Here is a 15459-nt window from a genome sequence, read left to right on the forward strand (position 1 = left end):
CACCGATCAGCACATGTTGTTTGAAATTGTTCACAAAGCAGTTTTGAGAGCGTTTGTCGCGTATCCAGGTATTTTTTTATTTTGGGGAAAACCGAGAATAGAAAAATTGTAAAAATGGCCCCGTTAAGTAGAAAGAAACTTGCCGCCTGTGCTGCATTAGTATTTTGTGCACTAATAAAAAAAGAAAAGAAGGAAACATAGATTTTGGGTGTCTCATTTTTTAAAAACTAGAGTTTCTATGCAGCTGATTTCTGATATCAAAACTAACGAGAGTAGCTTATTCAAAAATTTTACTTGAGTTTCGCCAAGAGATTTTGATTTTTTGCTCTCAAGAATTTCTCCAGAAATTTCTAAAATTGACACGAACTATCGAGAGGTCATCTCTGCCGAAATTAGACTGGCCATCACACTTCGCTTTCTAGCGACAGGAGACTCCTATGCCAGTCTTATGTACCTCTTCAGAGTTTCGAAGCAGCTAATTGCTAAAATAATTCCTGAAGTATGTGCCGCCATCATGAAAGCATTAGCGAGCAATGTATTTTTTTTTTCCGTTTTTTAGCCTTCTGCTTGGCACATTTAGCCACGTGTTCCAATATAGGAACTCATTCATAATAGGAGAACAGGTTGCTAATATAGTATTTAAATAATTATACTATTGGGTAGTATGACATTGTATCTAATAAAAAGAGTACAAAAAAAGGAATAGTGCAAGAAAGATTAATACTAGGGATCTTAGACAGGGTCACACGCTTCTCGTCCTGGAGCCAATGCAGGACATTTTTTAAAACAGAACATAGGGGGGCTCGGATAGGTAGGTAAACAATAGGAAAAAAACAAAGGGATCTCTAAGTAACTAAAATTATTAACTAGTGCACATACGTTCAAGTTATATTTTCCTTTTGGACAATTTCAAAAATTTTATGAAAATAGACTCCATTCTATCGTCGGCAATTACGTTTGCCATAAGTGAAGTATGACACATAGGAAGCAAGCCAAGCTCTTTCAATTTATTATGTAGAAACATCACTGCGTCCATATTATTTTTACATTAAAATAAAATATGGTTCAAATCATCAATTGACTGGTTGTCACAGTTACATATATGAGTCATTTATTCCTAATTTATGTAAATATTTATTAAAATTACCATGACCCACTAGAAATCTGAAGAAAGATGTTGTCAAATATCTTCGAAGGTTACATTTGGAAACCATACTATAACTGCTAAGGGACGCTTTTATTGAAGTGTATGTATTTGAAGTATTTGCTAAATATGCAAGATATTTTCTTTTCCAAGTTTCTGAAGACCTCTTTCGGATAATTGGAACTATATCACTAAAGTGTACTTTGGAAAGAATCCTATCTGTCTTAATTGCTTCCTTGGCCTCTTTATCTGCCAATTCATTTCCTAGCAATCCTGTGTGTCCTTTTAACCAAATGAATACTACCTTAGTATTATGTTTATCAAGATTACTGATAGCCTCTCGAATCTTAAAAATAACTGGGTGTTTAAAATTATGTCCATTTTTTAGTGATTGCAAAACTGATTTTGAATCAGAAAGTATTAAAAAGTTTGAAATTATATTAGCATCACTAATAAATTCCAGGGCCCTTAATATTGCTAATGCCTCTGCAGTAAAAATAGAAGCATAATCCTCACACTTGTATTTTCTTTTAATATTAATTTTCGGAATAATAAAGGCACAACCTGTACCATCAGCAGTTTTTGATCCATCTGTGTATATTTCTAAGTAATTTTGAAATTTACTCAAAGTATCCTTAAGAGTAGTTTGATTGGCCTCATGACAGTTCGTAAATGTAGGAAATATTATTGTGGGGTCAAAAAAATTAACCCCAAAAGCTAATTCGTACATCCATAGTATATTTGTTTCATTAATGAATTGATGGAGGTATTTTGTTTCAGTATAAGCTTCAGCCAATGGAGGACTGTTTTTATTTAACCAATATTTATTAGTTAAATTAGACATACCCAGTTTGTGAATTTTAGCTATTAGTGGGTTATTCCGATATTGCACATTTTTAATCAAACGTTTTTCTGCTAAAGTTTTTCGTCTTATCTCTAATGGTAGCTCATTAGTCTCTGCCAGTAATGCTTCAATCGGCGTGGATCTTAAGGCGCCTGTGACTAATCTTAAAGCTCTATATTGTATACGATCAACCTTTAGTAGTCTCGTTTTAGTAGCAGAACCATAAAAAATTGAGCCGTTATCCAGCAACGATCTAGTAAATGCTCGATAGAACATTAAAGATGTCTTAAGATCAGAGCCCCATTTTCGGGAAGTGACTGATTTTAAAATATTCAAGCTCTTTTCAGCTTTTTGTAAGATATAATTTATATGGGTATTCCATGTCAATTTTTGGTCTAAATATACACCAAGGTATTTTAGTTCTTTTATCCATGGAAGGGTAATATTACTTAAAATTATTTGATTTTGTATTTGTAGATTGTGTCGTGTGAAAATTACTAAGGCTGATTTTTTGCTAGAAATACTAAATCCATTGCTTGGAAAATATTTATTACAAATATACATAACATGGTTAAGATTCTTTCTACAAGCTGGCATATCGTATGCTGTACAATAAATACAAAAATCGTCTGCAAATTGCAATATTTTAGATCTTATTTGCAGCTTGTGAAAATCAGCTGTATAAAGATTAAAAAGTAAGGGGCTTAAGACCGAACCTTGAGGTAGGCCTTGAGGCAGATGTTGTCCTATAATCTGTTGTATTATAACTAGTTTTTATGGTAATATTTCTGTTTGTAAATAAATTAATAAGATTATGAGCAAACCCTTCAGGAACACCTACACAAATAAGCTTTTCTAACAGGATATAAAGATTAACATTTTCATAAGCACTTTGAATATCAAGAAATAATGCTCCCAAATAACTATTTTCTGAGTATGTTTGTTGTATGTCTGAAACAAGATGTGCTAAGCAATCGTTAACACTCTTACCCCTACGAAAGCCAAACTGATAGGTCGGAAAGATGCATTTGGACTCACACCACCACTCCAGACGACTTTTTAAAATTCGCTTAAGAGTTTTATTAATACATGAGGATAAAGTTATTGGTCTGAATTCACCAGGTTTACCCGGCTTATTAATTAAAACTATTGCTGACTTGGAATTAATAATTTCTCCATCAATAATAACACTATTAAAGGCTTTAATTAACAATTGTTTGGCAGAATTAGGAAGATTTAGCAACATGCTGTATGTGATATTGTCGAGACCAGGACTTGTATCTTTATGTCTTTTAAGATGAAAGTTAAATTCTAAAAATGAAATTGGTTGGCTTAAATAATGGTTTTTATCCGATTGTTTTCTTGGGATATCTTGGTAAACCGAAATAGGTGCTACTTTATTTAAAAATTCATCAGCAATATCATTAGTTGCTGGCATTATATTACTGTCAACCAAAGATTTCCGGATGCAGTTTACCCTATTCCAAATTTTTGTTGGAGAGCTTTGAGCATTAAGACTACTACAAAAGTTAATCCAGCTCTCTTTAGATTTCTTTATAAAGTATAGTTTGCACTTGGCCGATATTTTTTTATATGCGATGTAATTTTCTAAATTATTATTTTTACGGTAAAAGTTATAAATATGTTTACGTTTATTTGAAAGGTTTTGACATTCTTCATCCCACCAGGGAATATAATACTTATTATTTTGTGCTTTTCTTTTGGGGAAAATTTTATTAGCAACTTCTGTTATTATATTAGAAATAAGTTCAATAATTTCATGAGCGTATTCAGGTTTATTTGTTATACAAGACATTTTGTAATCAATTTCGTGTCTATAGTTATTCCAGTTAGCTTGTGTAAGTTTCCAACCCAAATGTTGTATAGAATTATTAGTATTGTTAACGTTAAAGTTATTTAAATTCAAGACAATTGGGAGATGGTCTGAACCATATGAATCCTGAAGTATCTTCCAATCTGAATTTTGAATCAGATTGGATGAAATAATAGTAACATCAATAGCAGAATCAGACTGATTAGGACCACCAACTCTGGTTGTTTGCCCTTGATTCCTAATAAGTGAATTCTGAAAATTATCTAAGGAGTTAATTAGTGTAGTACCAAAATTATTAGAGGTATCAGAACCCCATGCTATATGATGGGCATTGAAATCCTCACCTATAATACAATGCTCCTTTAATTGTGAGAATATTCGTTCGTAGTCGGAAGTAGATACCTGAACATTGGGAGGTCGATAAATAGATACTAACGAGATTTCTTTTTTGTTAAACATAATGTTAACTCCACACAATTCTAGTTTATTATTTGTTAAATTTACAAAGTCAATTATTTTATAAGGTATTGAATTTTTAAGAAAAATTGCTACTCCGCCCTTACCTTGAACCCTATCTTTTCTTATGATATTATACCCTTTAAATCGAATTTTATATTCTGGCCTATACCAAGTTTCACATAATAGTATAGCGTCTGTACACTTGGTGTCAATAATAAGGTTTTTTTAAATGGTTATGATTAGAGTAAGCAGATCTAGCATTCCACTGTATTATTTTTAGTCGTTGTCTTTTATTAGCCATATTTCATCAATAATATTAACTAGAGTATCGTTTAAAATATCACTAACACATTTAAGAATTTCTGGAATATTAGTAATGTTGTTAGAATTGAGAGATTGACTTAATCCATTTTTAATGTTTTCATGTATTTTTTGTTTCAGTTGTTTTAAATTTTCTTTAGGTTGTTTTTGATTTATTTCAATTAAAGGGGAACCGGTATAAGACCAATCGAAATCACTTCGAATAGGTTCATAGTTAGGGCTTCTATCCTGAACCCGCCGTTTTTTATTTGAATTACTATTGTCAGTAATTGGCTGGGAGTAAAATGATGGATTATTTATGTTTTTAGAAGGAGTAGGTTGCGAAAGTGATATATTGTTAATATTGTGGGCATTTTTGTGATTGTATTTGTTGGGTAATTCAGGAAAATTGTCTTGATTGATAGTTAATAAAGGTGCAAATTTATTTTTTTGCACTAGACTTGAATACGAGGGCATTTCGATTATTTTTTCGGCTTCTTTAAATGAAATGTTTAAATTGGCCATGGCTTGTTTGACTTTTTTTTGTCTTTGGTATTTTTGACATTGTTTGCTAGTTGAAGAATGTTCAATTGATTTACAGTGGATGCAAAAGGTATTGCAATTTGTACATTCATTGTCTGTTATAATTACTGAGCAATTTTTACATCGTTTCTTTCCTCGGCATTGTTTATTTGTATGTCCAAAATTAAGGCAGTTAAAACATATCGTAACTGGACTGTACCACGTTTCTACTTCATATCTTAGTTTGTAAATATATATATATTGAGGCAGTTGAAGATTATCAAAAGTTACAAAAATTTGTTGTTTAGGAACCCTAACCGTTTTACCTTTATCATTTAAAATAGTTTTGTGTCTTCTTTGCAGTGATTTTATAGGGATTGAAGACTTAATAGCACTAAATAGACTTTCTTCCGAATATGAAGTATCTACTCCTCTGATAAGACCTTTTGTATTAAATATGACTTTTATGTATTAAATATGAAGGAATATAAGCAACTAAATCATTTACTTTAAATACTGGGTTAACTACAACTTTGTTTGCACCTAAAGCAGATTGACAAACAATCTGTACCCTATTACGACCTACTGGATTAATATGATTAATATATTTCTCGTCTCCTCCTAGATTAAGGAGTTTTTCGCTAATTTTAAGTGGATGTAACTTTCCAAAATTTAAGTATTTATGCTCAACATATATGATAAATGGGCCTTCACTATTCAATCTATATCTTAGATTAAAATCAATGTTATTTATTTTTTCTGATATAATTTTATCTTGGGAATTATCGTCTAATATATTTTTTGCACCTGAATTATATTGATTTTGAAAACTTAAATCATGCATAGATACATCTTTATTCCTTTCGACATATGTGATATCCACTACTTTAACATTTTGCTTATCGTGGGGTTTTTCGCCCCCTCCCCCTTCAACACTGCCACCCCCAATCATATTAAGAACATGAGAGGGTAAGCGGCGTGATAATTGTTTTTATTTAAATTGAAATAGATACAACTCACAGAATTGCTGCTAAATTTAATCCTATTTAAAGAGCCACTATTCTTTATAAAAACCGAAGTAATTTTAAATACGCGTCGTTATCTTTCGAAGCAGTTAACCGTCCGACACCTATCGCAGATAAATCGATACTGAGCGAGCAATGTAAATATCTATTTATTTACAAACGTAGAATATCGCGTCTCCACTGAAATCAGGCAGAAATCCACAAACAAGTTAAATCGTTTGAAGTTACCGACTTTTCGCAGAACAGTGACAAACGCCTGCAAACGTTTGCAAATGTGAGTGATCGACATATCCACCGGATAAACATCGTGTTTGTAAACGATTGCAAATGTTTCTAAACGTTCCGTTTGTCAGGTGGATACGCGGCTTTAGACTACTGTACCGGTCTATTGATATACAGTGCATCCCAAAAGTTATGTCTAAATTCATTTAAAACTCAGGGGTGTGTTCGAAAAAAAAACGCTCGGACCCGTCGATTTTTATTTCAACTTGCGCATTTTTGTACGTGAAGTTTGTATATACAGGGGTGCTCAAAAATAATTTGCGACATTCAACTTCATTTTTTCAAATGAAAGCACCTTTTTTATTTCATTTTTGAATTTCGCGTGGAATTCTACGTATGTTTCATGCATCATGTCCTATATTTAAAGTCAACAGTTATCGAAAGAAAGACGACCAAACATTATTATTGAAGTTCACCTTACGAATCACCTTATCTCTGAGAATTTTTATACAGAGCAAAATTCCATTCATTCGTGTTTTTTTATTGTTGGCTGGTGATCGTGTATTTTCATAGAAACTGTATGACAGTTGTACGCCAAACTGATATTGTCAAGTGTGAAGTGTACGAGCAAAGTTGCGGTTTTCACAGTGGTAAAGTTAACGGAACGAGAAAAAATAGAAATTCTGTGCTTGGTTGGGTTTGGTGATCTTTTAAAATCTGGTCGTCCTGCTCGAGATGAAAATGAATAACTTGACGTTTTGCTTTCTTTGGAAGAAAATCCATGCACTCCTCTGTCGCAGATTGAGGCAAATTTATTTAGTTCACTAAATAGTTAAAAAGCACGAATATCACCCCTACAAAGTTATTCCTGTGCAACAGTTATTTGATGACGATTTCGATAGGCGAAATGAGTTTTGTGAACGTTTACAAAACATGTGCAATCCAAATAATAATTTAGTAACAAATATTATTTTTTCCGATGAAGCCACGTTCTGTCTGAATGGTAGTGTGAACAGACAAAATTGTCGATATTGGGCAACAGAAAATCCGCATTGGATGATCTCCATCATCCAATGCGGATTTTCTAACACCCAGTACCCTTAAAAACTAAATGTGTGGTGTGGAATAGTGCGCGGAAGAGTAATAGATCTAACGACTATAGACTTTAACGGGCAAGTGTATCTCGATTTTCTCCAATTTGAATTAGTTCCAGCATTACTAGCTTTATTTCCAAATCCATTAGACCCAGACTATCCTGACGAAGAACTAATTTTCCGGCAAGATGGCGCTCCTTCGCACTATGCTGCCACTGTGCGTACATTTTTGGATGAAACCTTTCCCAATCGGTGGATAGGAAGAAGAGAACCCATCTAATGGCCTGCTAGGTCGCCTGACCAGCGAACCAATGAACTATTTTTTAGTGGGGATACCTCAAGTTGAAGGTATTTGTTAATAGGCTAAATAATCTAGACGACTTGAAAGAGAGAATTCGCAAATAAGTGCGCGCCATAACTCCGGAAATGATTGACAATGTGCAACGAGACTTTATTGAACGCCTTGGATATTGTCAAGCCATGAATGGCAATCATTTTGAACATTTAACTTAATTTTTGTTCTTTTTTTATTTGTTACATGAATCGTCTTTTTTTTCGATAACTGTTGACTTTAGGTATAGAACATGATACATGAAACATACGTAGAATTTGACGCGAAATCCAAAGATGAAATAAAAAAAAGGTGCTTTCATTTGAAAAAATGAAGTTGATGGTCGTAATTTATTTACTATCAGTCGCATCCCATCTGAAAATAATTCCACCATACATTATTTTTTCCAAATATTTTCTAGCCTCCATTTGTCAATGCTGTGACATACTTCTAATCAATGTTCTTAAGTAATGTTGGTTCCGATTTTTCCATTTTGTAGTTAGTAACCGTCTTCAAAATTAGCTCAGTGGACGTTTCCACATCTCATCCTTCTGTAGGGCAGGTCCCAAGCATGCTCTATCAGATTTGAACCCGGACTGCGTGATGACTAGTCTAACACTATGGTTTCGATCTCCTGAAGATACTCAGTAATTATTATTGTAGGTATGTTGAGTCGTCAAAACTTATAAGGCTAATTTCCTACTGTCATTTAATATTTTAAATAGTATGACGGATTTACTTAATTCTGGAAATACCCATATTTTTTGCAAATTTTGAAATCAAACTGGGTCATACATCATGAGCAATTCTCCGTAGTGAAATAACTTATCTGTACACTATTTAGTTGCAGATTTAGCCAACGCAAAAATGTATAAATAAATTAATTATCACAAATTATATTAATTGAAAACATTTTTTTAGTATTACATTAGTTATCAAAACCTGCAGAATACTCATCCTATGATGATGATAATGAAATATACGTTGTTTCCTGTTGGTTTTCTGTCACGCCCACCAGTTTTTTTTAATGCAGTTTATAAACTTAAAACAAGGAATTATAATTTTGCCTAGAGAAATTCGAAAAATTTATATATTACACCTAATATCACAAGGGAATCTAAAATATTACTCTTAATAATAGGAGTAAAAAAATCTAGCAAAAATACTTCCCTTTTGAGCCTTCTTTCTCCAGTCTTTGTACCAAGGACCTGACTGAATTTAACGAGGTCAAACTAGCTTGCTAAGTCTATTTCCACCGATAGTTGTTCATATGCTGTGGCAGAAAATTCGGACTTTGCTGCAATCCATGCATTCTGCTACTAATACTTGCAGCTGGAATGTTGTTAAGCTGACTGTAATGGTGACTTTAGCTTCATGTAATCCAATAATCCGGATCCTTTTTCCATTCGCTGACTCCAGGATTAAATTTGGTGGTGGTGAAATTCTACAGTGAGCTACGACGCGACGTTCGGCTTCACGATAGTATAAATGGATTCTGTACCCACGACCATCTCAGAGTTACGGTCGCATATTTTTTCCCGGTGCTATCAAGCTCTCTGCAGCATGTAGCAGCCGATGATACGTGGAGCTTAGTACCACCCAGCTAGCTTGCACCTCATAAAGTTTTCCTGGTTCCTTGGGTCTTTCAACGGCTTGAGGCATTGATGTTGAAGGTGCCCCTCCTCATAACAATTTTAAAAAGCGGAATGGTCTCTTAGGTTTTCTAGCCAAAAATTACTCAATCTTGGTTAGGTGGTTGTGTGGAGTTCACTTTAAGTCATGGCCTAAAGCCATCCTTAGAGTATGGTTAGTATCTGAATCACCTCGGATAAGGTCGTCAATAAAACCATTTATAGAAATTTGTTCTCAGAATGCAGTTGGGGCTGAGGGATATGGCAGATTTACTAATCGAGCAACATCGGCCTCAAACTGTTGAAGTCCTTCCTCGGGTTGTTCTCTCCTAGATTTCAATTGAGCCTGGTATACTTGTTGAAAAGCTAAATGAATTGCGTCTTGGATTTCTATTAGATTGTTGTATTGTCTTGTATACACTTGATCTTTTATATACCCCAAAATCTAAAAATCAAGAGATTAGAAGACTTTGTAATTTTTTTGTTTTTTGTTATAAATAGCAATGGCCTCCCATTAAATTATTAATGTTATCGTTTAAATTTACAAAATGGTTATTTGCGTATTTTTGAAAAAAAGGCCAATATTATGAACTTAAAATATACAAGGTGTTCCGTTTAAAAAAATATAATTTTGCGTTATATGTCAAAAACTCTTAATCAAATAAAAATATATCTACACTACTGTATTCTACGGAAAAAAATTTATAAGAATGAGTTTTTACTTTAACAAAAAATTTACAGATAACGGAGATACGAAGGGGGTCCCAAAATGCAAAATTTTTAAAAATGCCCTGTATCTTAAAAGGGCCTATGGCATCTTTAGTTTTACGAAAAAGTAGCACGGTGTCGAGAAAACCACAACTCTCTATTTCTAAACATAACGGAGGTATCTCGCAAACGTACCCAAAATGAGACACCCTATACTTGCCCAATTCTTTTTCCATTGTTGCTTGGAAGTTAGTCATTAATTATTTGCGATTCATCTCCAGATCTTCTCCGAGTTGTAAATCTCGTTCCTCTTGTTTTTCCTTTTGTTTACGGTCTCGTTCTTCTTGTTCTTCTTTCTGTATAAAATTTCTTTCTTCTTATTCTACTTTCTGCTTGTCAAACTTCCTTAATAACAGCTCCAGATTTCTAGATCTACATCTTAGCATGACTGCTTGTTAAAAGCATCCACTAAAATGCACTTCTGACACCAATTGTAATGAAATTCAGGAACATACTTTTATTGACAACGTTAACAACTCTAACCTGACTCGCCTTGACTGTGGTTTAATTGTTTCCAAGGTAAAGACCGACTAAATAATTACTATTTTATAAATTGTCACGAAAAGTGTTCCTTTTAAAGACCCATGGAACAAATGAGGTGCTCAGAACCATAGTGCCCGAACCCACACATTTGCAAAAATCGAGTAATAATTAATTGATAAAGTTTAACCACTATATTTTCAAAATCAGAGTAGCTCAAGCCACCTTTGGTATATTGTTCATAGATAGCAACACATATTATTTTTGGCCTTATTATATTTCAATGCAGTTTCTGTTCTCTAGTGGCCTATATCATATTTTGTGGCTTGGGCCAGTCTGGCATTTAATCTGTCACTGTCTATATCTTAAAAAAGATAATAATATTTTCTGATAGTTCACGCGTAATCGTAATTGTTCTGAAATATATTATCAACGGATAAAATGTTTGACGGTAATAAGCACCTATTTTATCAGTTTTTTATTGTCCTAGTTTTTGGGGTCAAGTAATTGTTGCTTGTCAACAATTACTGTTACTGTTGGGGTCAAGTAATTGTTGTAAGTCAGTAATTGTTGCATAATTAAAAGAAGTCGTCCATTTTCTCAAAGAGACCTAGATTCAATAATCTAAAGGGAACTACATAAAGTCAATGTGTAATAGTGAGTATGTCAGTCAATTTTTAACAATATTGCCTGACATACTCCACTTCTACTAGAAATATCTCATTAAAGAACTTAGTAGCGCAGTAGTTTACATTGTTTAACTGACGTGTTTTGCGCTATAGAAAAAATTGAACTTTATATTTATTTAGTTTATATTTAAGGAAATAATCAGTAGTTGCTTGGTATAGTGGTGAGGATTGCCTTTTGTATTCATATGGCCGTTTTCGTATAACCTCAAAAGATAAAATATAAAACCTCAAAAAAGAAAGTATAATTTTTTGGCCCTGGCTGCGGTTTTTATAATGTTTTTATTGTCAAAAAAGCATTGAGATACGAGAATGTTAAAAATTAATAAGAACGGTTTCTGTTTACAAAAAGCGATGAAGCACTTTTTGCTTCTTCTGGGTCTGAATACATTCGATCTGAGGATGATCCGTCACAGAAAGTAAAAATCAGACTACTCCTGATTCTGATGAACAAGCAAAAAAGTTGAAGAAGAGGGTAACAAAGGAGGAAGGATGGTAGAAAAACGTCAGAAAATATCGCAGAAATACAGGGCACAGTTACACGTCTGTTTCAGGAAAACAAATTAGAGCCAAAAACTATTTAGAAGTTTCTACTTGTACATGCAATAATAAGTGTCATTTCAATTTAACTTGACTGCAATCGAATCTTCAAAGATTCGATTAGTTACATTTTTTCGCAATTATAAGTGGTAAATCAAAATAGAATTCACACGCAAAATGCAGAATTTAATAAAAGAGAAAAAACGAGTCTTTATTATTTACCATCCAGCTCAGGAGAGGATATCAAAGTGTGCAAAACTTTTTTTAAAATAGTATTGCTAATTTCTGACAGAAGAATTAGGTACTCGTGTTCTTAAAAATAAATGAACCGTAGGAACTTCCCAGTTGATAATAGAGGTAGACAAATACCACATAATAAAACGAGTATAGACAAAATAAGCCAAGTTAAATCATTTATAAAGAAATTTCCATCATTAGTCGCACTATACACTACATAAAAATCCTAGTAGAAAGTTTTATCTTCGCATTTAACTCTTTTCTCTCGCAAAAAACTCTCGCAGTTTTTTAATGAACATATTTTACAGCTTTTAAATACACATGCTCCGACTAAAAATAAAATTATTAAAGAGAAAATATACTGTCCATGGATAACCGAAAATATAAAAACTCTTATCAAATTACGTGATCGTGCTCATAAAAAATATCTGAAAAGTAAATCTCAGCCTCATTTTGAATATTATAAACAGCTAAGAAACTACACAAAACATGCTATAATACGAGAAAAAATAACATTTTTTAATCAATTATCAAACAAAAAAGGACAAGAATTTTGGAGAATAGCAGATAAACTATTCTTAACTAAAGGAAAAAGATATCAAAACGAGCTACCTACTAACATATCAAATCCAACAGATATTGGCAATTTTTTTAATACTGTTTCTACCCTACCTGATACTACAAGTAAAGAATGTATTGAATTTTATCAAAATAATACCATAAATAATATAAAACTTAATTTCCAGCTTTTGGACCAAGACAATATGATTAAAATAATCTCAACTATTAAATCAAATGCAACGGGAATCGATGGTATTTCTATAAAAGATATAAAATTGTGTTTGCCTTTTTGCTTAAGTCCTTTATTGCATATTATTAACGAATGTATTCTTCAACAAAAGTCTCCAAATGTGTGGAAAAGGGCAATTATTAAACCGATTTCAAAAAATTCAAATCCAAAAGAGCATAAAGATCTCAGACCAATTAGTATTCTACCAGCATCATCTAAAATTCTGGAAAAACATATTTTTAATCAAATTTCAAATTTTGTTGATAAACATAAAATTATCCCCGATTGTCAATCCGGTTTCAGAAAAAACTTTAGCACGTCTACAAGTTTGGTGGGTATTTTAAATGATATTAGGGTAAATGAGGAGAATGGTCAGCCAACATGTATGGCCTTATTGGACTTTAGTAGGGCTTTTGACACGATTAACCATGATATGTTATTGGCAAAATTAAAATATATTGGTATTTCAGAGAGCGGTGTAAATTTTTTCAAGGATTATTTGCGTAATAGAGACAGTTGTGTTATGGTGGTTCGGCAGTCTGAAAAGCATTACTCAGAATTTACACCTTTTAACCAGGGAGTACCTCAAGGCTCTATAGTATCGCCGTTACTTTTCTCTATTTACGTGGCTGATATGTACAAAGTAATAAAACACGCCACTTTGCAACAATATGCCGATGATTCCCAAGTTTATATTCCAATTCACCTTAATAATATAAATCTATTCTATCAAAATTTTAATAGTGATTTAATTAGTCTACATAAATACGCAGAAAATCATAATCTTAAGCTTAATGCCACAAAATCTAAAATTCTTATTATGTGCTCCAACTTTAATATAAGGCAAAGGCTCGAACACAACTTATCCTTAAATCCTATATCTATTGATAATACTTCAATTCCTGTTGTTTCCGAGGCAAAAAATTTAGGCGTTATATTTGACAGCTCTCTCTCTTTTGAACTACACATAAAAAATAAAACGAAAACTGCTTATTTACGTTTAAAAAAACTTTTTAAGTTTAAGCGAAATTTATCGGCAAAACAAAAGTACTTATCGTGCGATAGTCTTATTTTGTCATTGTTTGATTATGGTGACGTAGTCTATGGAAATTCTTTATCTTCACAAAATAAAAAAATTATACAAAAAGTCCAAAATTCCTGTATGAGATTCTCTTATAGTATCCCCTACAGAAACCATATATCGCCTTATCTCAATAATAATAAAATATTAAATATGAACAATAGAAGAAAGCTACATATGTATAATTTTGTATATCGCATAGTAAATAATAATCAACCATTTAATTTAAGAAGTCAGTTTCAAGAATTCGAACATGCGCATGCCACACGAAATAACGTTTTTATCGTACCATTGCATAGAAGCGCAGCATTTCAACGTTCTTTTAAGTATGTAGCTGTTCAAATGTGGAATGGCTTAAACAATGACATAAAGCAAATGCCCTTGGGAGCTTTCTCTGGTCAAATAAAATCTAAACTACTTATGGAACAAATAATTGGCAATTAATTCAAGTAGGGTGATATATAAAATGTGATAATGCGTATAATAACATAATACAAGAAATAGTAACATGTAACAGAAGATATACATATGTATATAATATGCTAATTTTCAGTGGAATGTTCGGAGATTATATTTTAAAATCCCGTTTTTAGTTTTATTCTTTCTTTTTCCGCAACATACATACGTATATTTTTTAATAGCCTAGGCCGATGCACGCATCTTGGGGTTATTTTTTGGGGTCTTTTTTCGCCTCGTCTGTCCTCTCTCCTTGCGCTCGTCCGTTGTCGCACTGCCGCTGCCTGTCTTAAAATCTTAGGTTAATTAATTCTATATCTTACTTTGCATTCCTATATAAAAACGTTATTTTTATTTTTGTAAAATTGTTTCTGTAAATTGTAAAGGGCTTTTTCATCCCTTCTTTGCTTGTGCTAACAAGGGAAAACGGTTTTATAATCGAGAGAATAGTCCTATTTGTCAATGTAATTTTTTTTTCTTTGTAATTTTTATTGACCTATAAAACTGTACATTTTGACAAATAAACCATTTTTGATTTGATTTGATTTGATAACTCTAAAATGTATAAAGCTCTATAAAGGCGAAAATACTGAACCAGTATCACAATGGGTATTTTCCCAAATATTCAACAAGGAATTCAATTTGCATAGTCATGTTGCAGTTTCGAATTCCTGCAAAAAGTGTGATTTGTATGAAACAAAAATTAAGACAGCTGAAGGCAGTTTGGAAGTTATCAGAGCATTGACATCTGAAAAATAGCTGCATGTGAGGAAAGCTGAGAGTGCAAGAAACGGTTTAAAAAATGATACACTTTTAGCTCAAGCAGCTAACACCGTTACTACAATAAACTTGATCTGATGCAGTAAACTGATGCAATAAACTAATCGAATGCAGACCTTGCCTACGGCAGTTTTAACAACGAAAATCTGTTATTACAAACGACAACTTTCGAAGTATTGTTTTGGTGTGGGCTCAGGAAAAGCACATATGTTTACGTGAAATGAGTATTTAGCTT

The sequence above is a fragment of the Anthonomus grandis genome, chromosome 10 (assembly GCF_022605725.1).
Source record: "Anthonomus grandis grandis chromosome 10, icAntGran1.3, whole genome shotgun sequence".
In the NCBI taxonomy this organism is placed as follows: Eukaryota; Metazoa; Arthropoda; class Insecta; order Coleoptera; family Curculionidae; genus Anthonomus; species Anthonomus grandis.